Below are 25,746 nucleotides of genomic sequence, written 5' to 3'. Positions count from 1 at the left end.
CAGTGTCCATGGTCTGCCTGTGAGGAGTTTAAAAGGCGACACACCTGTTGCAGCTCTCCCTCTTGCTCTCATGGCCATCAACACTAATGGCAGTGCCTTTATCCATGTGAGTCCTTCTCATCACAACATTTGAGCAGTTTATTTTTAATTGTCCCATTTTCTCTCTCAACTATTCCACCACTCTGTGGATGATAGGCACAATGTTGCCTAAGATTGATACCCAAAAATGTTGAAAGTTGTTTAAAAGCACTATTTACAAAAAGTGTCCAGTGATCACTGCTGATCTTCTGTGGTATTCCCCATCTGAGAATAATCTCTTACTAGCACCTCTGCTACTGTGGCGGCATCTGCCTTTCCTGTAGGGAAAACTTCAAAACACTTACAAAACATCAGCAATCACAAGACAATATGTCTTTCCCTCACATGGTATTGGTTCAATGAAATCCATCTGCAGCTGGTCAAATGATTGGTCAGGGGGAGGGTGGGTTGAGGTTTGTGTGATTTGAACAAACATTTTAGGAATCATTTGTGAAGCTTCTCGTCAAACAGTGTTTGTTTACTGCCTCCAACCCACCCCTTTTTGAAACATGGTCCTTCCCATGTGCCAATTTTACATAAAAAGGAAGAAAAGACTTAGGCAGGCAAGGATGTCCGTCTTCAGACAGCCATACCTTATTTACATATGTGCACTTAGCCCTTTTCTTCTTTTTTCTCTGTCTCTCGTCATAAAACCTTCTCCTTCCACAGTCTGTATGAATGTTCTGTCTGTGGTAGTCCAGGTCTGTTTTAATTGAGTGGGAACTTAAGTAAACCTCTGTCTACGTCATATTGTCAGTTGGTTGTAGTCCATGGTCATGTGTAATGGATAATAGTGGAACCTCCAGGGATGCATAGTCACAGATCCACTGTCAACAATGGCCTGTCATCCCTAAAAATGACATTAATTGCCTCTTAGTGAAAGGTTTTTGAAATTTGAGGACGGCTTCCATTCATTTATTTTTTATTTTAAGAGATCTTGTGCCCTGGAAAGGTGACTTGTTTCCTAGAAAAATTGCAATTTACTCAAACTGGCCTTGTGTGGCGGCAGATCCCATCGATATACAGTGCATCCGGAGAGTATTCACACCCCTTCACTTTCCCCAGATTTTGTTATGTTACAGCCTTATTCCAAAATGGATTAAATTCCTTTTTTCCTCATCAATCTACATACAATACCCCATAATGACAAAACGAAAAAGGTTTTGTAGACATTTTTGCAAATTTATTAAAAATAAAAAACTGAAATATTGCATGTACATAAGTATTCACACCCTTTACTGAGTACTTGGTTGAGGCACCCTTGGCAGCGATTACAGCCTCAAGTCTTCTTGGGTGTGAAGCTACCAGCTTGGCACTCCATTCATTTTTCCCTCGATCCTGACTAGTCCCCCAGTTCCTCCCGCTGAAAAACATCCCCACAGCATGATGCTGCCACCACCATGCTTCACTGTAGGGATGGTATTAGCAAGGGGACGAGAGGTGCCTAGTATCCTCAAGACGTGATGTTTGGCATTCAGGCCAAAGAGTTCAATCTTGGTTTCATTGGACCAGAGAATCTTGTTTCTCATGGTCCGAGAGTCCTTTAGGTGCTTTCTAGCAAACCCCAAGTGGGCTGTCATGTGCCTTTTACTGAGCAGAGGCTTCCGTCTGGCCACTCTACCATAAAGGCCTGATTGGTGGAGTGCTGCAGAGATGGTTGTCCTTCTGGAAGGTTCTCCCATCTCCACAGAGGAATGCTGGAGCGCTGTCAGAGTGACCATCGGGTTCTTGGTCACCTCCCTGACCAAAGCCCTTCCTTAGTTTGGCTGGGCAGCCAGCTCTAGGAAGAGTCCAGGTGGATCCAAACTTCTTCCATTTACGAATGATGGAGACCACTGTGCTCTTCGGGTCCTTCAAAGCTGTAGAAATTTTTTTGTACCCTTCCCCAGATCTGTGCCTCGATACAATCCTGTCTCGGAGGTCCACAGACAATTCCTTTGACATCATGGCTTGGTTTCTGCTCTGACATGCACTGTCAACAGTAGGACATTACATAGACAGGTGTGTGCCTTTCCAAATCATGTCCAATCCATTGAATTTACTACAGGTGGACTCCAGTCAAGATGTAGAAACATCTCAAGGATGATCAATGGAAACAGGATGAACCTGAGCTCCATTTTGAGTGGTGTGAATACTTATGTACATGCAATATTCCAGTTTATTTTTAATAAATTTGCAAAAAATTCTACAAAACCTTTTTCACCCTGTCATTATGGGGTATTGTGTGTAGATTGATGAGGAAAAAAAAGGAATTTAATCCATTTTGGAATAAGGCTGTAACATAACAAAATGTGGGGAAAGTGAAGGGGTGTGAATACTCTCCGGATGAACTGTATGTACAGTGACTTGCCATGCCCTAATTGTACATCCTGACCTGGGATGTTTAACCCTTTGATGGACTGGCGGACTGTCCAGGGTGTCTCCCCGCCTGCTGCCCAATGACTGCTGGGATAGGCTCCAGCATCCTGCTACCTCAATTGGGATAAGTGGCTTGGATAATGGAAATCGACCTGAGATGTTTGATAGTTTAGTAACATTAATTCCTTCCTCTGTATCAAGCCCACTGCACACAACACATTTCCGGGTAACAGATTACCAGGGCAACATTCGGAAATGAGGAAAGACACTTTGTTTTCTCCTGTCACCATCTTATGTAACAACTGGCAAAGGTGTTGTATATAATTCTTTTACTGCAACGCCTGATGCTGCTACAGTGTTAATATATCTACCACTCAAGGGTGCTGGGGATTAACAAAATATGGAGGGACAATGATTCCCCTTTACATTGTATTTTTGTTTTTGTTTTTTTCCCCACCCATTACTTCCAATAAAATATTATTGCAGATTGCAGATATATGTTTATAAATATATAATTGCAGATATGTTTTTCAATATAATTCTTTGTCACCTGTGCTGGCGTCATTTTGTATTTATGTCCTTTGTCTTGGGGTAGAATGGAACAGAGCAGATCAGAGTTGTGCTATATGGCCATTCTAATAAGTTCTGTCAATCTTCCTTACCTGTAGAAGGCACTCTCTCTGCTCCGGGATGTAACCTGCGAGATAAGTAAAAAACAGTTCAGTAAAAACGTTATGGTCACGTCAACCCAGTGTTGCCATTAATTATTAAATTATCACTACAAGGAGGACATAAATTGTTTAGGACTAAAGATTTTTTACGCCGAGTCACCTGACCTCAGACACTAAAGGGAAAAAAACGCAGCGAAAACTTGACGCATCTTTGACAGATTTTGGTTTGATTACTCAACCACAAATAGAAAACGGAAATAAAATATAATATCCAACTAAGATCCTTTTTATTAGTCAGGCTATACAAAAACCTCCTGCCTGCATTTACAGCATATAGGCTCTATTACTGCAGGAACATTAGAGTAAGTTAAGTTTACAGTGAGGGCTGATTCAATAATCCCATTCCTAAATTCGGTTTCTCTAAAAGCCATTCGGTTAAGATAAATAAAAGAAAATAAAGGATTCGATTAATTGCATTGTTTTTTGTTAGAATCACCTTAACAACACTCCGTATAATTTTGGCTTTAAACATAGAAATGTGATGTCCATTGAGAACTATAGAGCCTATCTGGGTCCTTGCAGAGCAAACCCAAACCCCGAGTTCTCTACTACATTTGCAGCCCCACAAGACTGATGATGAAAGGAAGAAAGAAAAAAAAACAGATGAGACCTTCGTGCAAATGAACTCAGTTAGAATTTAGATCAGACCGGTTTGGGAGAGAACATTTCATAATGAGGCTGAATTTGGCTTCTTATTCAACAGCTTCTTACTTGTATGTTCCGTTCCACCTTAAAGGTGACGTTATGTGGCCTATAGGAAGCTCTGTTTAGTCATTTTTCAAAAGACTATTCTTTAAGGAATACAGTAAACATCTTCAGTCAAAAGAAGAATTGAAATGGACTGACTGTCCAGTTTGCATTTTTGTATGGAGCATATTTCAGAATGTGGAAAATCTCTATTTTAAAACTGAGGTTAACAAAACGTGGCATGAATAGTTAAATGATAAAATAACATGATTGCACCTTCTGTTTACTTCCCATGGTTCTACCTACTACCAAAATCCTGAATTTTAAGAAATGTTGTAGCATTTCTTTATTAGTACACTTTGAACATAGCATGTGTGATTACATTGTCATAATAAAATGTGATTGCACTTTCTGCTTAATTACTATGGTTCTTCCTCATTAATATCAAAAAGTATCAACAATCTGACACTATGGTGTCACACTCTGTATAAGTCTGTATCACCATGACTCCAATGAAATGGAGCTGTGAGGCATAACGACAGTCTAAGTTCGTTGGTATAAAAATGCCCTTCAGTATAAAAGTATTGATCTTATTGTTGCACAGTCGTTTTGGAACACATTGACAAAATGATTATAAAGGGCACCATGTCTTGTTTGTGCAGTTACACCCCAATAATGATGGTGTGATATAAAATGATTATAAATAATTAAGATGAACAGTCAACTTCTTTTTACAGTGACCTGTGAGGCCCCTCACCTGTTTGGATCATGACATGTTGTTTGAGATGACATTTTGAGCCAAACCCATTTCCACAATCGCAGCACCTGAATGGCTTCTCCCATTTATATGAGTCTTTCCGTGCCTTAGTAAATCTGGCTTCCGGGTGTACGTTTTCCCGCATGTGGTGCATCTGAACGGCTTCTCCCCTGTATGAGTCCTCCTGTGCTCTTGCAAATGTGACTTCCGGGAAAACATTTTCCCGCACGTGGTGCATCTGAACGGCTTCTCTCCTGTATGAGTCCTTACGTGTGTTTGAAAATTAGACTTCTGGGTAAACATTTTCCCGCATGTGGTGCATCTGAACGGCTTCTCCCCTGTATGAGTCCTCATGTGATCTTGCAAATGAGACTTCTGGGTAAACATTTTCCCGCACGTGGTGCATCTGAATGGCTTCTCCCCTGTATGAGTCCTTACGTGCGTTTGAAAATTAGACTTCTGGGTAAACGTTTTCCCGCACGTGGTGCATTTGAATGGCTTCTCCCCTGTATGAGTCCTTACGTGCCTTAGTAAATTTGACTTACGGGTAAAAATTTTCCCGCACATGGTGCATCTGAATGGCTTCTCCCCTGAATGAGTCCTTACGTGCCTTGGTAAATATGACTGATGGGTAAATTTTTTCCCGCACACGGTGCATCTGAATGACTTCTTCCCTGCATGAATCCTTGTATGCCTTTCCATGTTGTACTTACGGGTAAAATCTCTCCCACAAGTGGTGCATTTGAAAGGCTTTTCACCTGTGTGAAATGTCATGTGAATTTTGAAAATTTCCAAATTATAAAGCACTTTCCCACAAATCTTGCACTTGTTGTAGGTCTTTTTGTGAGGTTCCAGCCTTGCTTTTTGAGTTGAACCCGCTTCCTCACAGTTTTGGCGACTGCTAGTATGGTCAGCTTCACTCTTAGTTACATGACAGCAGTCAGAGAGGGTATGGTCGTCGCTTGTTGGTTCTGATATTAAAAAGTTGTCTTCTTTGACGTCCGTTTGTATCAGTTCAAATGAGGTGACAGCTGGGGGCTCTGTGTCTCCCTCTGTCTTGGTTTGGTAGATTTCTGAGGGCGGAGGCTGATCTTTACCATCATCATTTCCATCACAAAGAGGGGTAAATATGGACTCAGTGGTATCAGCTACCTCCTGCAATGGAAGTTGGTCTCCCTGTGGACTGATCTGGAGTTCCTGTTGTTCCTCCTTGGCTAGACTGGGGTTCCTCTCCTGCTCACCATACTGCTGATCAGATAACTGTACAAAGCCTGGATAGAGGGAAAAGAAAAATCAGTGCTGTTATTTGCATCTACAGAGGCAGTTTAAAGTTTGGTCGTAGTAGCACACCCTGCTTACGTATCTTAGGTAAACCATAGAGCAGTGGTGCCCAACCCTGCTCCTGGAGAGCTACCCTCCTGCCTGTTTTCACTCCAACCCTGATTTAACACATTTGATTCAATTAATGAAGGTCTTGGTCAGTGGGTAATTAGTGGAATCAGGTGTGTTAAATTAGGGTTGGAGTGAAAAACGGAAGGATGGTGGAAGGATGGTTGGGCTCCATTGCCATACAGACAAGGTGTAGCTTCCCCATATTGACAGAATTTTTACCACAGATTACACCCAGGGGAAGCTATACCTAATATGTATAGTTTACCTAACATACATAAACAGGATGTACCATTACAGCACATAGTTTGTATGATTAACTCAGTGACCTATAACATCTCTAAGTTTCTTGCAACTATTCTTAACTTGTTGGTAGGCAGTAATGAACATCACATTCAGAACACTATGGATTTTGTGGATAAGGTGAGGGACATCATTATGGAGAGGGACGAAACTGGTCTCTTATGAAGTTAAGTCTCTCTTCACGTGCGTTTCTGTTGATTAAGCAGTGGAGGTAGTCCTATGAAATTACAAAATGACCCCACCCTTAGCAGTAGGGTTGGGTCAACTTTTGATTATTGATGTTTACCGTAAACCAAGATATAATGATCAGTACTTAAGGTTTGACTCTCATCATCCACTGGAGCACAAAATAGGAGTCAGAAAAATCCTGTCAGCCTTCGTGGCCATGTCCCGAAAGTTGTTGTTGGTGGACAACTTGGAGCTAGCCAAGGCAGCACGGACGTGTGAGGGGAGCTGACGGTGGAACAGCTGGCCGAAAAGGAAGGCGGGGTCGCACGAACCCAGCATAGTCAGCGTCTTGTCCATTAGTTCCGAGGAATTGCTGTCCCCCAAGCCTTGCAGTGAAAACAAGCAGTCCACCCGCTCCACCTCTGCTAGCTCAAAAGCCTGCAGGAAGTGTCTCTTAATTGTGTCGTACTTATCCACCGGCGGAGGGTCTTGCAGCAGGTCCAATATCCGTGACGCCGTAGATGTTCCGAGTGCTGCCACGACGTAGTAGTACTTGGTCTCAACCACGGTGATGTTCCTAATAGCGAACTGGGCTTTGATGTGAGCGAACCATGCTGCCGCAGCCGTTTCCCAGAAGTCGGGCAGTTTGAGCGAGACGGCGTTAGCCACTGCCCCACTACTGGTAGCTTCGTTTTCCATGGCTCACGTCGGGGTCACCAATGTGGAGGATGTAAGAAAGGAGACGAGATGGCTTCTCCTTTTGATCACACAGCCGTGGGATCGTGTATGTCCTCTAACTAACTTCAAGTGAACAGTTCAAAACATCAGAACCTCAGCCTCTTGTCTACCCGCAATCCCCCCCTGCTAGGGGTGGTCGGATCGAACCAAATATGATACCATGTGGGCATCGATTCCAGATGGATTCTAGCGCGTTGGGATCGATGCAGGTTTCAGTTTCCCTCTTATAAGTCACCCATTTCAACAAAGAGTAGAACTGTCTGAACAAACAACGTTCTGTTGTCATGAACACATACACGCCCACTTTGCTTCTCCTCCACTGATTTTGTTGTTGTGTCGTCACGTGAACATACGCGTCGCGCGCACGCGCAGAAGCACTCCGACTACCGGCGCCAATCCGACACGTGGAGTGATGGCAGAGAGAAAGAGGAGCGCTGGGTGGAGTTATTTTACACGTGAAGACACACATGAAAACCTTGCGAACTGCATTGTGTGTAAAAAGGCTGTTCGCTACTGTGGCAACACCACCAATTTATATAAACACATGAAAAACCACGAGAAAGAGGAGCAGAGCTTCAAAAGAAATTAAGGTATATAGTGAAATTCAAATCGGATCTTCAGCATTGTTTAATGTTAGATTTTCAAATGTGTCTGCACATCATTAGCTATAAAGTCTATATTCAGGCAATCAAATATATTCTTCCCATTGAAACTTACTATGTCTTTTAATATCTTTATGTAATGGGATGGAATGTAGCCCTGGCTCTTTTACTTATGTTCGTTCTATATACTGTCCTCTGTATGCGAAATCAATTGTATCAATAAAGATTTGTTTAAAAAGAGAGAGAAGAAAAATAACCCATTCACAAAGATCTGTGTTAATTCCCGTAGCAAATAAACAATGACATCAAATTGAAAGAAGGAATGCAAGAAAGTTTTGATTATGGATGGCATACACGATTTTACGAACCTATTCTCTGTAACGCAATACTGGGCGTCAACACCATGTCCAGCAGTCTCCTTTGTCGATCTATCTCTTCCTCATACTCCGCTATCGTCCTCTCGAAAGCTCCTATTATCTCCTCAGCTGCTGCAGTTAGCCGCTCGATGACGAACGATCTTAAAAGATTTGTTCTGGACATCGTAAACTCAACGGCAAAATAAAACCAGTTGAACTCCAGCGGCGTAACTGATGTTTTATCGGCAGATGGCTGGTTTTCTATCTTCTACTTGTCTGTGAATGTTCTCATTCATTCAGGTCATGGTTATCCAAAGGAATTGAATCAAGTGCAACTGGATCCGAATATATCCGTGAAGACGTTTCGCCTATCATCCAAGACGCTTCATCAGTTCGTGCCTTTCTGACTAGACCAAGCTGGTGATGAAACTCAGATATTTATCCTCGTTGGAGTCGTTATCGGAGGTTTTGATATGCGTGACTCTTTGTGATACGATGTTAGCAACGCCCGTCGTTATCAGAGGTATTGATATGCGTAGCGCTTTTGTGTTGCAGAGTTCTGATGACGCCCAGTTTGTGTTCCAGAGGTTGGTGTGAGTCGAAAAGTAGATACCACCCTCTGGAACACAAACTCGAAAAGTAGATATACCAATATCTACTTTTCGACTCACACCACCCTCTGGAACACAAACTGGGCGTCATCAGAACTCTGCAACACAGAGCTGACCATGTGCCCAGCAGCACTCAGGCCCACCGGGAAGAACACAAACACCTGAGGGGAGCTTTAAAAACCTGCGGCTACCCCAGTTGGACCTTTGTGAAAACTGCAACACGTTCCAAAAAGACCAACCGGGTGAGCGACGAGGAGAAAAGGAACAGAAGGAATAACATAGTCATCCCGTATGTTTCTGGGGTCTCCGAGAAACTCAGGAGAATTTTTAACAAACGCCGCATCCCGGTATACTTCAAACCCAGCAACACACTCCAACAAAGATTGGTTCATCCCAAAGACTGTGTACCACACCCAAAAAAGCAATCTGGTGTATGCTGTACAATGCAATGAGGATTGCACTGACTTATACATAGGAGAAACCAAACAACCACTACACAAACGGATGGCCCAACACAGAAGACCAAACTCCTCAGGACAAGACTCAGCAGTCTATCTACACCTAAAGGAGAAGACACACTCCTTCGAGAACAGCAACGTATACATTTTGGACTGGGAAGATAGATGGTTTGGAAGAGGGGCGAAGGAAGCCATCTATGCGAAACTGGAGAAACCATCCCTCAACAGAGGAGGAGGTTTGCGACACCATATCTCCCACTTACATACCGTCCTTTCATTTCTACCCAGGAGACTCAAGAAGCTTAGCCTCTAAGAACAACAGTCGGTCACTAACGGCTCCAACGACTCATGACCACCGAATATAGCCCTAACGAAGTCGAAACTAACACCCCCAACGACCGTTGCTGCTTAACATCTGATCACAAAGAGCCATGCATATCATTACCCCTGATAACGACGGGCGTTGCTAACATCTGATCACAATGAGACATGGACCTCAATAGCTCTGATAACGACTCCAAAGAGGATACATATCTGAGTTTCACCACCGGCCAGTCAGAATAGCTTGGTCTAGTCAGAAAGGCACGAACTGATCAAGCCCCTTGGATGAGAGGCGAAACGTCTTCACGGATATATACCAAGTCCAGTTGCACTTGATTAAATTCCTTTGGATATCTTCTACTTGAAGTTTAAAACCGGTTGACATTAACCAGAAAAAGCGCACTACCGCCACCTGTTGAGCTAAAGTGTGAACAAGTTATCTTTTTCTTTTCTTTTTTTTAAGAATACCTTCATTACACAAAAAAATCTGGCCATAACAATAACAAATTAGGAAATAGTACAGCTCAGACTGACGTATTACAGTTTTTTAATATTTCACAAAACAATAAAAGATAAAAAGAATAAGAAAATATAAAGATAAAAAGACAGGTCTCATCAGAAATGAATATAGTATGTTATGTTTTTGTAAATATTAAAACTTTGTTTGGTTTGTATACATTTCACTGCTTTCTTAAAATGTATTGATTAATTCATGAAGACTACGAATAATAATATCTAGACCTATGGATAAATTGTTTAGCCATAATAATCAGGATATTGTACAATATTTTCATATTTTTATCCTCCTTTGTAAATCAAAATTTAATATCCTTATAATCTAGATTGGGCAAATGAAAATCCTTTAGAGATATCCAAATTTGAAATTCCCAAAAGGCTCTGGTGTAACTACAAGTAAAAAAACAAATGTTCTACAGTTTGGGTAACAGAATCATAAAACATACAATTGTTTTTATTAATGTTAAATCTTTGTCTCAGAAACTCATTACAAGGATAAATATCATTTATCATTTTAAAATGAGTTTCCTTCGCTTTCTGTGAAATAGGGTGCGTGAGTTATCTGGTTATAATTCTGACTACAATCTCTTTGGGGTAATCTTTATTTAATATATTTTTTTCTTTTTAATGGCAGAGAAAAGAGTATGGCGGTAAGGGCACCCCATACAATTTTGTTTGTGCATTTTTTTCGCCGTAAAATCGAGATTGTCTATATAAAGTGAAGCCATCTGTGGTACTAACACGTCATACGGCAACCTTCCTTTTATCATATTCACCATTACTTGTGGGATTGCCTTGATAACCACTGAGTATTGTTTTTTGTACACGTCACATTGAAATTATCAGTGAATTCATTGTAATCTAGAAGATTTCCTCTTGAATCCATCAAATGTAAACTAGACTAAATACTACCTCTCTCCACCCAATCATAAATTAGACTACTAGTACTACTACTTTCGGCTGCTCCCGTTAGGGATCGCCACAGCGGATCATCCTTCCCCATTTCTCAATGTCTTCTGCATCTTCCTCCATCACACCAGCCACATACATGTCCTCCCTCACCACATCCATAAACCTCCTCTTTGGCCTTCTTCTTTTCTTCTTCCCTGGCAGCTCCATATTCAGCATCCTTCTCCCAATATAACCAGCACCTCTCCTCCACACATGCCCAAGCCATCACAATCTTGCCTATCTTGCTTTGTCCTCAAACCGTCCAACCTGAGCTGTCCCTCTAATATAATCGTTCCTAATCCTTCTTAGCATCTTCAACTCTGCCACCTCCAGCTCCTGCTCCTGTCTTTTCATCAGTGCCACTGTCTCCAAACCATATAACATAGCTGATCGTACAACCATCTTATAAACCTTCCCTTTAACTCTTGCTGGTACCCTTCTGTCACAAATCACTCCTGACACTCTTCTCCACCCACTCCACCCTGCCTGCACTCTCTTTTTGACCTCTCTTCTGCACGCCCTTTGTACAGTTCACCCCAAGTTATTAAACTCATACGTCTTTGTCATCTCTACTTCTTGCATCCTCACCACTCCACTGTCCTCCCTCTCATCCACACATGTGGATTCTGTCTTGCTCGCATACAGTTAGGTCCATATGTATTTGGACAGTGACACAATATTTGTAATTTTGCCCCTGTACACCACCACAGTGGATTTGAAATGAAGCAGCCAATATGTGATTGAAGTGTTGACTGTCAATTTTAATTTAAGGGTTTGGACAAAAATATTGCATTGACCATTCAGGAATCACAGCCAGTTTTATATATGGTCACCCCATTTTCAGAGGATCAAAAGTAATTGGACACTTGGCTAACAAGTGGTTTCATGGGCAAGTAAGACCTTTTCTATCAATATTCCATGAGAAATTAGGCAGATAAAAGATCTGGAGTTCATTCCAAGTATTTACATTTGCATTTGGTAGTTGATCATCGGAACTCTCAACATGAAGTCCATAGAGGTGTCAATACAAGTGATGGAGGCCATCATTAGGCTGAAAAAGCAAAGGAAATCTTTCAGATGGATAGTAAACACTTCAGGAGTAGCCAAATCAACATTTTGGTACATTCTTAAAAAGAAAGAATGCACTGGCAAGCTAAGCAACACCAAAAGCCTTGGAAGACCATGGAACACAGCTACAGTGGATGATCGCAGAATTCTTTCCCTAGTGAAGACAAACACAGTCACAACATCTAGTGAAGTCAGAAATACTTTTGAGAGGTAGGGGTATCATTGTCCAAGTCTACAATCAAGAGACGCCTGCATGAAAATAAATACAGAGGGTTTACGACAAGGTGAAACCCACTGGTGTCACTTAAGAACAGGAAGGCCAGATTAGACTGTGTTTAAAAACATCTAAAACCTACCCAGTTCTGGAACAAGGTTCTTTGGACAGATGAAGCAATGATTAGCTGGTACTAGAAGGATGGGAAGAGAAAAAGTGTGGAGAACAAAAGGAACAGCTCATGATTCTCAGCATGCCCTATCATCTGTCAAACATGGTGGAGGTAGTGTTATGGAAATGGCCATGTATGGTTGCCAATGGAAATTGGTCATTGGTGTTTATTGATGATGTGACTACCGACAGAAGTAGCAGGATGGATTGTGATGTTTATAAGGATATATCATTTGCTCAGATCTAGCCAAATATCACAACACTGAGAGGACGGCGCTTCACACTGCAGATGGATGATACAAAACAAGCTGAGAAAGCAACCCAAGAGTCTCACAAGGAAGAAAAGTGGAATATTCATCAGTGACCAAGTCAGTCACCTGACCTCAACCCAATTGAGCATGCTTTTCACTTGCTGAAGATCAAACTAATGGCCAAAAGACCCACAAACAACCACCAACTGAAGGCAGCTGTCGTTAAGTCTTGGCAGAGAATTTCAAAGGAGGAAACTCAGAATTTGAAGATGTCGATGGGTTCCAGACTTCAGACAGTCATTGACTCTGCAAAGGATTTTCCTCCAAACATTAAATATAATTGTTATAATCATAGTTATGTTTGTTTGTCCAATTACTTTTGAGCCTCTGAAAATGGGGTGACCCTGTATATCCATGGCTGTAATTCCTGAACAATTCGTGCCGCATTTTTATCCAACCCCTTAAATTAAAGCTGAAAGTCTACTCTTCAGTCACATGTAAAATAGTTCATATCGAATCCACTGTGGTGGCGTACCGGGGCAAAATTACAAATATTGTGTAACTGTCCAAATACTTATGGACCTAAGTGTATGTATTCCATCTGAAAAATATGTCAAAATCTGTCATAACAAAGAATTATAAAGAAAGCAACGGAAGGGAGAATATCATCGTAACAAGACTAAGATTTGATCACACAGGATTAAATGGCACTTTGTTTATAATGGGGGAAAAAGGACACAGTGATAAGTGTGAGAACTGTCGGGTTAAAGAAAATGCTGAACATGTAAAATTACATTGTAACATGTATGAAGTGGAAAGGGAAAGGTCACAGGATAAAGTCAGAGAGGCGGGACCAGAGTGGGATTTGATGGGAATACTGGAGAGGGAGAGGGGATTAAAATCACCAGTAAGGCACTCTTTACTTTTTGAAGTGACGCAAGGTTGATGGGTAGATTTCATAAGTTTAAATGGCATGATGTTACACATTATACAAGAGGTGGCGATACGCAATGTAAAGTTGTTTGCGATCTGTCTGTGAATGTTCTCATTCATCCAGGTCATGGTTATCCAAAGGAGCTGAATCAAGTGCAAGTGGACTTGGTATATATTCGTGAAGACGTTTCGCCTCTCACCAGCCAGTCTGACTGGCTGGTGATGAGACTCAAAATTTATCCTCTAGGAGTCACATCCGGAAAAGCAATCTGGTGTATGCCGTACAATGCAATGAGGATTGCACTGACCTATACATAGGAGAAACCAAACAACCTCTACACAAACGGATGGCCCAACACAGAAGGCCAAACTCCTAAGAACAAGACTCAGCAGTCTACCTAAAGGAGAAGACACACTCCTTCGAGGACAGCAACGTACACATTTTGGACAGAGAAGATAGATGGTTTGAAAGAGGGGTGAAGGAAGCCATCTATGCGAAACTGGAAAAACATCCGTCAGCAGAGGAGGAGGTCTGCGACACCACCTATCTCCCACAGACAATGCCGTCCTTTCATCTCTACCCAGGAGACTCAGGAAGCCTAGCCTCCAAGAACAACAGTCGGTCACTAACGGCTCCAACGACTTTCATGACTACTGAACAATGAAGTCGAAACTAACACCCCCAACGACCGTCGCTGCTAAACAAATGCAAATCAATAGCTCCGATGGCGACGGGCCCGGCTGGATATCGGAGCACAGGAGAGCCAAGCATATCTATGGCTTTGTTAGCGACGTGCGTTGTTAAACATCGGGACACAAAGAGCCACGCATATCAACAGCTCTGACAACGACTCCTAGAGGATAAATTCTGAGTCTCATCACCAGCCAGTCAGACTAGCTTGGTCTAGTCAGAAAGGCACGAACTGAGGAAGCCTCTTGGATGAGAGGCGAAACGTCTTCACGGATATATACCAAGTCCAGTTGCACTTGATTCAGCTCCTTTGGAAAGCGATCTGTCAGTAAACCGAGAGCAGAAGAAGAAGAAGAAGAAGAGGAGGAGGAGGAGGAGGAGGAGGAAGAAGAAGTTTGTTTTTAGAATCCAAGACTTCAAATATACAAACACATAAGCAAAGCCAGTATACTCTAAAACAACAGAGTAGGTTAAGATCAGATATGTCAAAGACAATGAGAACGAAACAAGGAAACAAATAGTCAGTTAAAAAGAGCTAAATAATATTAGATAACAAATTAAAATAAAATAGGACAATACAATATACAAGGGGTTAAATTATATTAAATTATTCAAATGCAAAGAATAATTTTTGGGCATTTATATTTTTCATACATTTTAGAGATTTGGAAAAAATTACTAATTCGTTTTTAAAGGCTGCTAAACAAGGTTGTGTTTTGCAATATTTACATTTGTGTATAAAATATTTTGCCAAAATAATTGCATTATTCAACAAGAATTCTATATTTCTATCTTCCATAAACATTCAAACTTGGACACTTACTAGTAGAAATGGAGGTAAACCACTTATGCTAGACTTCATCCATACATACAAATTATACCAAAAATTATATGATATGTTATGTTACAGTGTTATAATGTTACAGCTAGGCATACTGTGTGTGGAAGAGACCAGGTGGAAGGGGAGTAAGGCCAGGAGTATTGGAGGTTTGTTTAAACTCTTCTACCATGGTGCGAATGGGTGGAGAAATGGGGTAGGGGTAATTCTGAAGGAAGAGTATGTCAAGAGTGTGCTGGAGGTGAAAAGAGTGTCAGACAGAGTGATGAGTATGAAGCTGGAAATTGTGGGATAGTCAGAGAGATGAAGAAAGTAGACAGGAGTACAAGGAGATGCAGCGTAAAGCAAAGAGAGAGGTGGCAAAGGCAAAGGAAAAGGCGTATGGTGAGTTGTATGACAGGTTAGACACTAAGGAAGGAGAAAAGGACTTGTTCTGATTGGCTAGACAGAGGGACCGAGCTGCAAAGGATGTGCAGCAACTTAGGGCGATCAAGGATAGAGATGGAAATGTGCTGACTAGCGAGGAGAGTGTGCTAAGAAGGTGGAAGGAGTACTTTGAGGGGCTGATGAATGAAGAAAATGAGAGAGAGAGAAGGTTGGATGATGCAGGGATAGTGAATCAGCAAGTTCAGTGGATTAACAAGGAGGAAGTGAGGGCAGCTATAAAGAGGATGAAGAGTGGAAAGGCAGTTGGTCCTGATGACTTGCCTGTGGAGGCATGGAGATGTTTAGGAGAGATGGCAGTGGAGTTTTTAACTAGATTGTTTAACACATTCTTGGAAAGTGAGAGGATGCCTGAGGAGTGGAGAAGAAACATACTGGTACCGATTTTCAAGAACAAGAGGTATAAAGTTGATCAGCCACAGTATGAAGAGTTGGGAAAGAGTAATAGAAGGTAGGTTAAGAGGAGAGGTGATGATCAGCGAGCAGCAGTATGGTTTCATACCACGAAAGAGTACCACAGATGCGATGTTTGCTTTGAGAATGTTGATTGAGAAGTATAGAGAAGGCCAGAAAGAGTTGCATTGTGTCTTTGTAGATTTAGAGAAAGCATACGACAGGGTGCCGAGATAGGAGGTGTGGTATTGTATGAGGAAGTCAGGAGTTGCAGAGAAGTATGTAGGAGTGGTGCAGAATACGTATGAGGGAAGTGTGACAATGGTGAGGTGTTTGGTTGGAATGACAGATGGGTTCAAGGTAGAGCTGGAATTACATCAAGGATCGGTTCTAAGCTCTTTCTTTTTTGCAATGTTGATGGACAAGATCAGGCAGGAGTCTCCATGGACGATGATATTCGCGGATGACATTGTGATCTGTGACGAGAGTAGGGTGCAGGTTGAGGAGAGCCTGGAGAGGTGGAGGTATGGAAAAATAAATGATCCGTTGTTTCTATGCCTGTAAGTAGAAGAAGAAGAAGAAGAAGAATTAGAAGAAGAATTTTTTGTATTTTTTATTAGCCCAACATATGCAAAAGAGAGATTCATGCTACAAACTACACTGCTCAAAAAAATAAAGGGAACACATAAGCAATGCAATGTAGCTCCAAGTCAATCACACTTTTGAGATATCAACCTGTCCAGTTAGGAAGCAACACTGATTTGTGAATCAATTTCACCTGTTGGTAAATTGTCTAATTTCCACCTGGTGGAAATTAGACAATTTGCAAGACAACCCCTATAAAAGGAATGGATTTGCAGGTGGTGGCCACAGACCATTTGCCTGTCCTCATCTTTTCTGGCCGATCTTTGGTTAGTTTTTCATTTTGCTAGTGCCCTCACCACTAGAGGTGGCATGAGGCGGTATCTGCAACCTACAGAAGTTGCTCAGGTAGTGCAGCTCATCCAGGATGGCACATCAATGCGTGCTGTGGCAAGAAGATTTGATGTGTCTCCCAGCACAGTGTCCAGAGCATGGAGGAGGTACCAGGAGACGTGGAGGGGGCCGCAGGAGGACAACAACCCGGCAGCAGGACCACTATCTGGTCCTTTGTGCAAGGAGGAACATGAGGAGCACTGCCGGAGCCCTACAAAACGACCTTCAACAGGCCACTAATGTGCAGGTTTCTGCTCAAACAGTGAGAAACAGAATGCATGAGGATGGTATGAGGGCCCAACGTCCACAATTGGGGCCTGTGCTCACAGCCCAACACCGTGCAGCCCGATTGACCTTTGCCAGAGAACATCTTGGTTGGCAGATTCGCCATTGGCGCCCTGTGCTCTTCACAGATGAGAGCAGGTTCACACTGAACACATGTGACAGACGTGAGAGAGTCTGGAGACGCTGTGGAGAACGTTCTGCTGCCTGCAACATCCTCCAGCATGACCGGTTTGGCGGTGGGTCAGTGATGGTCTGGGGAGGCATATCCTTGGAGGGCCGCACAGACCTCTACGTGCTAGCCAGAGGTACCATGACTGCCATTAGGTACCGGGATGAGATCCTCAGACCCATTGTCAGACCATATGCTGGTGCAGTGGGCCCTGGGTTCCTGCTCATGCATGACAATGCTCGTCCTCATGTGGCCAGAGTGTGTCAGCAGTTCCTGTATGTCGAGGGCATTGATGCTATGGACCGGCCTGCACGTTCCCCAGACCTGAATCCAATCGAGCACCTCTGGGACATCATGTCTCGTACCATCCGCCAACGCGATGTCGCACCACAGACTGTCCAGGAGTTGACTGATGCCCTGATCCAGGTCTGGGAGGAGATCCCTCAGGAGACCATCCGTCGTCTCATCAGGAGCATGCCCAGACGTTGTAGGGAGTGCATACAGGCACGTGGAGGCCACACACACTACTGAGCCTCATTTTGAATCGTCTTGAAGAATTTCCACAGAAGTTGGATCAGCCTATGTTCTCATTTTCCACTTTGATTTTGAGTATGATTCTGAATCCAGACCTTAATGGGCTAATGATTTTGATTTCCATTGATCATTCTTAGGTTATTTTGCTCTAAACACATTCCTCTGTCTAATAAATAAAGATTTTCAGATGAAATATTTCATTCATCGAGGTCTATATTGTGTTTTTAGGTGTTCCCTTTATTTTTTTGAGCAGTGTATATTGGAACGAAAAGGAATTCTATACATGGACCTAAACTCAATTTTCCCAAGGAACACTGGGAATAATGTATTTAAATATATATTCACCTTTCTCAAGGATACTGGACTGACGGGAAGGACTAATGTAACAGTAGGTGGCGACAATACGCCATCTGTTGCAATTGGCCAATAATACAGAAGAAGACAAAGTTTTTTTTTTAATCAAATAAATTTAAATATACAAACACATCAAACAAAGCCAGTATACTCTAAAACAACAGAGTAGGCTAAGAACAGTACATCAAACATGTCAAAGACAATGAGAACAAAACAAGGAAACAGAAAAGGAAAATTAAAAAGAGATAAAATAAAATAAGATACAATTGGACAATGCAATATTCCAGGGGTTAAATTACATTAAATTGTTCAAATACAAAGAATTTTTGGGCATTTCTGTTTTTGATACATTTTAGAGATTTAGACAAAGTTACTTATTCGGTTTTAAAGGCTGCTAAACAGGGATGCGTTTTGCAATATTTACATTTGTGTATGAAATATTTTGCCAAAATAATCACATTATTCAACAAGAATTCTATATTTCTATCCTCCATAAACATTCCGAAATTGACACTTACTAGTAGAAATGGTGGTAGAGCACTAATTGTCGACTTCATCCATACATACAAATTATACCAAAACGTATAAGTAATGTTACAGTGGAAAAATAAATGATCCGTTGATTATGTCTGTCTTGCAGAATTGGCAGAAATTACAGTCTACATTAAATTTTAAACTTATAAATTCACTGGAGGGGTAAATATCATTAATTAACTTGAAATGAACATCTTTGGCTTTAGGGAGGAAAGGGAATGAACTGTATCTTTTTCTAATTTTATGGGCATTCAAATTTGAGTACATGTCTAAAATATAATTCCTTCTTAAAGGGTTAGGATAACATATCTTCAACAAAGAGTTTCTGATAAAGACATTATTGCAGGTTCTGTCGACAAATTTTAATTTGTCAATCATTAAGGGGCGAAGTGTGGGGATGACAGAGGAGTAAATAAGACACTGTGAGACCATCATCTTGAGTTGTATAGGGATCGCACCTATTACCATGAGGAGGATAAACTATATTTCAAGCACAACTCATTATAATTCAATAGATTGCCTCTGTCATCCGTGATGTGTGTAATGGACCAAATACCCCTTTTCCACCACTCTTCCAAAAACACAGATTTTCCCTTAAACAGGACACATCTATCATTACAAATTGGAACTGCATGGGTTCTGATGACGCTCAGATTGTGTTCCAGCGGGCATGTGAGTCGAAAAGTAGATATTGGTCTGTGTCTGTATGTTTCCTGTAAACCCCAATGTGGAGGCTCCTGTCTTCCCCAATGTGGACGTCTTCCCTTCTTGGACTGTGACGTCCATGGCTAAATAATGTAGAGTCATTCCACTGATTAGACCAGAAAGTGGCGTCAGCAACGCAAGAGTGAGTCTGTTGAAGAAAGAAACAGTTAAGCATTTGCCCTTTACAGAACAGAAATAAGGCTTTTCTTTTAACATTGTCTTTTAAACCCAGGGTATTTAAGGAACAAAAAGAAACACTAGTATTTAACAATAACATTTAACATCTCCACTGAACGAAAGTAGATATAACAATAAATGGATTGTCGAGTATTGAGTGGAAAAAAAGCAGAAAGAGCGAATGAAACGCCCAAAACAATTAATTAGTGACATCTAATGTAATTCCGACTATCTAATAACGTACAGTGGGTGTATTTCATACTCTAAACCTGCGTCCTCCCATGAAGGCGAAGGGGCTTCAGGTGTGTCTCCAGAACTCGTTTCTCTCAATGCACATGACGAGCAGAATGACGAAATGGCGCCTTGGCGATGATTATCATGAATTGTCCCCATGACTCTTCTTTAAGCTGTGATACTGCAACCTTCAGTGTAGGCGAAGGGGCCCTTGAAGTATGCAGTCTTATTGGCCTGTCTTGCCTTCTCGATCTGGGGCCGGAGAAGTTGTTTCTCCATCAAGTCCAGCGCGGGTCAGATCCTCTACGAAACGCACACCGCCCTCCTTACACACGGGAGAGTCTTTACTGCGTCTCCAACTCTTGTCCCTCACATTGCGAATGGCGAACAAAATAATAATTTAGCGATGTTTGCCATCTTCTTCCCTTCCGACACGATGCACCACATCAACTGCAACCTCCAACCTCGAATTCATGTCAGGACTAATGCTTTTCAGGAGCTGGATTGTCTCTAATCTGATGTTTTCCAGCGTTTTCTCCTTGCATCCTTTAATCCTCAGACACCATCTTCGCCTGTATCTGTCTTGCTCCCTCGCCTTCATTTTTACCTCAGCATTCTCTTTCCGAAACTGGTCGATGTCATTTTCCATCACCTTGATTTTTTTCTTACATTCGGTGAGGTCTTCCGAGTTGACTTGCATGGTCTTGACCAGGCTTGCTATCATGGTGCTGTTGCGTTTCAGCTGGTCCTTAATCTCCACCAACTGGTCATCCACTGTCGTACCTAAGGCTTTTATGGCTTCCAAGATGGCTTTAGACCTCACTTCCCTCTTCCTCTGACTTCTTTTTCTTTTTCCCGCGTTCTTTTGGCTGAGTATTTGGTGGAGAGTATTGTTCCCGTTCTCTCTTGCTGCTGTTAGCGTTCGGATCTACCTCCATGCAGTAGTCGTGTCCAGGGAAGTTTCTTGGACCTGGGAACATTGGGGGTTGAGCCCACACCCTCGTAGGGGAATCTGGGGGATCCTATTCTGAAAAAAAACGTCTTTCTTTGTGCTTTCTTGAGCATTGTGGCACCTTGTCTACAGCCAAATACTGCAACATGTACTTCAACATGTATTTATTTTCAAAATTAATCATGATTAATGTAAACAAGTTCTTAGTAATCAGTGTGAACATTGAGTAGAAACAGGATGATAAAATTAGTTAATAGGTAACAATCATTTTCATTTTTTCATTTGTCTTTCCCTGATAAGCACAAGAGTTAGTTCTGTGTCATGTTGCATGGTGCACCTTTGTGTCTGCTGCTCTCTTTTCTCTCCATCATCTGCTCACTCCTTCCATCTTCTGCTGCCAGAAAAACAATGAAATGTTTACTTAATGACAACATCAGAAAATATAGAATAAAATATTTAAAAATAATTTTTAATTTTTCTTTCTTTTTTTCACTCAGACAAATTTCAGATAAATGTCATCCAGTGTGGTGCTGTACCTTTCACTTTTCCAGATTCTGCTGCTGTTTCTCTCCATGACTCAAGGGCTCCATCCCTTGCTTTCCCTCCATTGTTTGCTGCTTTCCCTCCATCACTTGCTGCTTTCCCTCCATCACTTGCTGTTTTCCTTCTTTCACTTGCTGTTTTCCTTCTTTCACTTACTGTTTTCCTTATTTCACTTACTGTTTTCCTTATTTCACTTGCTATTTTCCTTCTTTCACTTGCCTCTTTCCTTCTTTCACTTGCCTCTCTTTCTTTCACTTGCTAACTTTCCCTCTGTCACTTCCTGTTTTCCCTCCATCACTTGCTGCTTTCCCGTCATCATCCACTAATTCTCCCTCTCCTATCATTTGCTTCCATCTTTTCTCTTCCTCCATCATCTGCTGTATTCTCTCTGTTTAGTTATTTGAAGGTGGAAGTGTTAGGCTGAAACGTCTTGCTTTTAGCTTTGTAAATCTATCTATGACCTCCCCGTGGTCAACATTGGCCATCATCTCCCTCTCAACTGACATTATAGCCAAATTACTTAGCCGCTCCTGACCCATTGTATTTCTCAGCCATGTGTGTAGTCGGCGGAGGGCACTGAAAGACCTTTCACAACTGCAGCTGGTAACTGGGATCGTCAAGGAAGCTTGAAAGATGGCCTTAAGGTAGGGGAAAATATCCTTGTCCAAAAGGGAAAACACACTTTGAATGGTGGGTAGTGCTAGGGCTTTCTTTTTTCTGTCGAGGAAATTTTTTGCAACAAGAATTTCTTCAGGCTTCATTTGGATGCTGTAATGTTCAGCCAGATGTTTGAGTGCCTCTTCATTCAGGAAATGCTCTGAAGCAGGCTGACATACCTGCATGCTTGTCAAGATTTTTCCCCCAACTCCAGGTAACCTGTTCTGAAGCTCCTCCAGCATTCTATCAAGAACTGGAAAGAAGACTCTCCCTCTCTCCCTCCTATTTTTATTTGAATTTTGATATTAAGCCAATGATATGGTGTAAAGTTATTATGCCCGCTAAATCGCGCGGTTGTCAACGTTCAATCTCCTCACGGAGAGGGAGGAGTTGGGCAGTCCGAGCGAGTACGACGAGGAGAGAGGGCCACTTTTCTGCTGCTCCGTCTCAGTATCCCTTTCGCGGAGACTTTATACACAGCCCGTGTACTAGGCCCGCATTTGAGTTCAGGAGTGTTGCGATTGGCCAGCGGTCGTATGCTTGCTGCTGGGGTTCGTTTTAGTATGCCGATTATTTTGTCTATGCCCCATAGCCAGTGTCGCCGCTAGCTAGCTGTTGCCTCTTGCGTGTTCTGGTCTTCCTCATCATTGTTGTCTGTTTTATCTCCTCCTTCTGTCTCCTTTGCTTGGGGTCTGCTGTTGTTTTCTCTTCATTCTCGGTCCTGTCTAGGTCATCTGTAAACAGAATATAACATCAGATTTCTTTTATCATAGTAGACATTATTATAAGGTAATCATAAAAGGGAACTGCCCCTTGCGACATGATTAGCGTTAAAGTGTCATTTACTGGGGAAATGGTCTCAATTATATAGTATTAATTATGAAATACAAGAGATGTTACTCAAAAGTTAAAATTAATTAAATTTCTCCTATCTGGATAATTGGATTTGATTTCTGTATGCAATTATTTGTGTATATGGTAAATATAGAATGCAAACATAATGAATAAGTTTTATATTCCAGAGTAAATCCATGGAAATGCAAAGACACAGGATAAGTCACTCAAATAAATGGCAGTTAAGCGTTCAAAGTAAATTAACCCGTCAAATGTTGCAACATTATATCAAGTAGCCTAATCTTAATCAATAATCACATTGATGAATCTCTACGTGAATAACTGCATACATGAATTACAGCGGTCTTTGCACTCAGTTTACTTATGCTATGATTTTATTTATGCTTTGTGTTTGTTTATTTAGTTGAGCTCTCAGTTGCACCAACACTATAAATATAGGTAACTATATAGGTTGAATACTGTCCTCAATCTATATTTTATTATAGCACAACGCAGTGTGTGTACCTGCTGTTCTTTTTTCTATGTAGGGCAGCTGCCTTTGTGTGGTCACTTTAAATGTTGCTGAATCATGTATTTCTAATGAGATAAAATCAGATGTAATTGAATCATCTAATGTTATGGGCTTGTGCAATCTGTATCTCACCTTAATTGTGGCTGGGTCGGTATTTAAACTGATATGACTTCGAAAGTAGTTAAAACTTGCAAGGTTATGTGGGCTACAGCAATTTGTATTGTATTAACTCTTGTTATGTATTTATAAAATATGAATTGATAGCCAAGCAATGTGTGTATTGTTTTCTAACTGAAATAATATGTTGTTGTAGAGGAGCTCAAGCAGGAGTCGTGACAACTTTCTCTTTCGGCTACACAACGTGCACCATTTATTCCTTCCACCATTACAACAACAAAAACCCGCGCAGCGGAAGTGTGTCACTGTAAACCCGAACCGAGGAAACAGCAGCTGTAAACTAACGTTCCTACTAGCTCAATAAGGGGAATTACGTAGCCCCATAACCACTACATTGTTGTTATTTTTATAAGATCAGATAAAAACGGAAAAGCAAAAAAAACAAAAACAAAAAACGTTACAGCCAATTTTATTTTGCAGGTTTAAAAATATGCTAGTAGCAGATCACTGCACTCCCGACCAAAATATGCCAAGGTGCCAGAAAAAAAGACGTCAAACTTGTGTAATAAAGATCGAAGTGTGCAGATAGATACTTTTTTACGCAGGTTTAAAATTAAAAATACGGTTGAACAAAAGTAAACTGTTAAACTGTTGATTTTATGCAAATGTGTATGACACAGGAAAAGGGCAAGGCTAACGGTTTAGCTAACTTAACCCTCGAAGTATCATGTACTGTCATTAATGATCTGCCTAAATGTTCACATAATTTCGAAGACATACAGGATTTAAATGACTTGTTTGTTTGCCTGGTTCACGTGGTGGCTCAGATATTTGACGCCCAGCCACCACGACTGCAGAGACGTCCTCCTTTCTTCTCGCAAAAAACCGTCTATGTCCATTTTTCCGTTTTTCTGATGTTGAATGACTCGGAACCGCTCGGAACCCTATCAGAGTTCAGATTAGATACCTGTCAGCCAATAAAACACGGATGATTCCCCGCTTTCATACAACTCCTCTCTGATTGGTCTTGGCGTCGTGTCTGTGTTGCAGTCACTGAAGACGGGAAATTACAAAACTGTCTTCTTCTTTAGTGTCATAGGGCTCAGATAATGTACGGTTCTATTTCATCCCTTCTGAGGTGGAACTATCCGGGGCTATATGAGAAATGTTCGGGGCTAAAGCCCCGAATGCCCAGGCCAGGCGACGCCATTGGTCGTGTCCTATGTTTTCAAGTAGATTGGCGGAAGCTGTAGAACTCGAGGGGCGACCCTCAACAGGTTTCTTTAAATTTGGCTTTTTGACAGCTTGAAATCCAGTCGTTTAATGTCGATACAATCGTCTATTTTATAACTCTGGGCTATAAGGAAGCGGAGCTACGAAACGTTTCGCTGCTCAGCCCGCCATCGAGAAGAAGAAGAAGAACAACAACAACGTCAGAGCGAGGGCTTTTCTTGTCACGCTGCCTCTGATTGGCCAGTGCTCGTTGCCTCCGTTGGTTGGGTTGGTTGGGGTTGGGGCGGGCCTGGATGCTATGCAAGGCGTGTCTTGCCAAGAAAAGCCGTGGGATCCATAATAACGCTGCACCGGAAGGGACGATCCCGACACTTCCGCGGGCTCATTTGGGCTTATTCTTTTTCTCATTCCCTCGTCAGACAAGCCACTGCCGGGATCCACTAACGTGTATCTATCAAGAGCCACTCGCCATGTCGTAACCCGCTGTCATAACAGCCGAACGGTGCCGGCTGGTATATAAAGGGCTACAAAGCAACACGAAACGCAGCCAGGGTGCAGTGACTGAAAGTTCAAGTATTTGCTCATCACTTGGAGGTGCAACGTTTTAATGACCCGACCCCTTTTCGCACTACTTTTTTTAATTGAATTTTAGCAAATGTATTATTTTTGGCAAAATGTAACTAGAACACCGTGTGTGGAATATCAGAAGCCATGGTAACAGGCAACATTCTATTGTGAAAGAGAAGCTGATTGGACATGGAGGCTTCGTTATACTGTGTTCTGCTTGTGTGAGAGACTATGGCAGGCCGTTTCATTTATTCATTTTAAGGCACTAGTCACTAAAAAATTAGACTATAGTAATTATTTTTAAACAGTAGTTCTTA

At 41.8% G+C, this 25,746-nt stretch overlaps 1 pseudogene; it reads right to left on the bottom strand.

Annotated features, from left to right (window-relative positions):
* LOC130124313 (zinc finger protein 585A-like) overlaps positions 1–25,746 on the bottom strand; it is a 100,318-nt pseudogene that overhangs the window by 8,771 nt on the left and 65,801 nt on the right.

The sequence above is a fragment of the Lampris incognitus genome, chromosome 14 (assembly GCF_029633865.1).
Source record: "Lampris incognitus isolate fLamInc1 chromosome 14, fLamInc1.hap2, whole genome shotgun sequence".
NCBI lineage: Eukaryota > Metazoa > Chordata > Actinopteri > Lampriformes > Lampridae > Lampris > Lampris incognitus.
The sequence above is the reverse complement of the archived record's forward strand: the minus strand, read 5'-3'. Positions and strand labels throughout refer to the sequence as shown.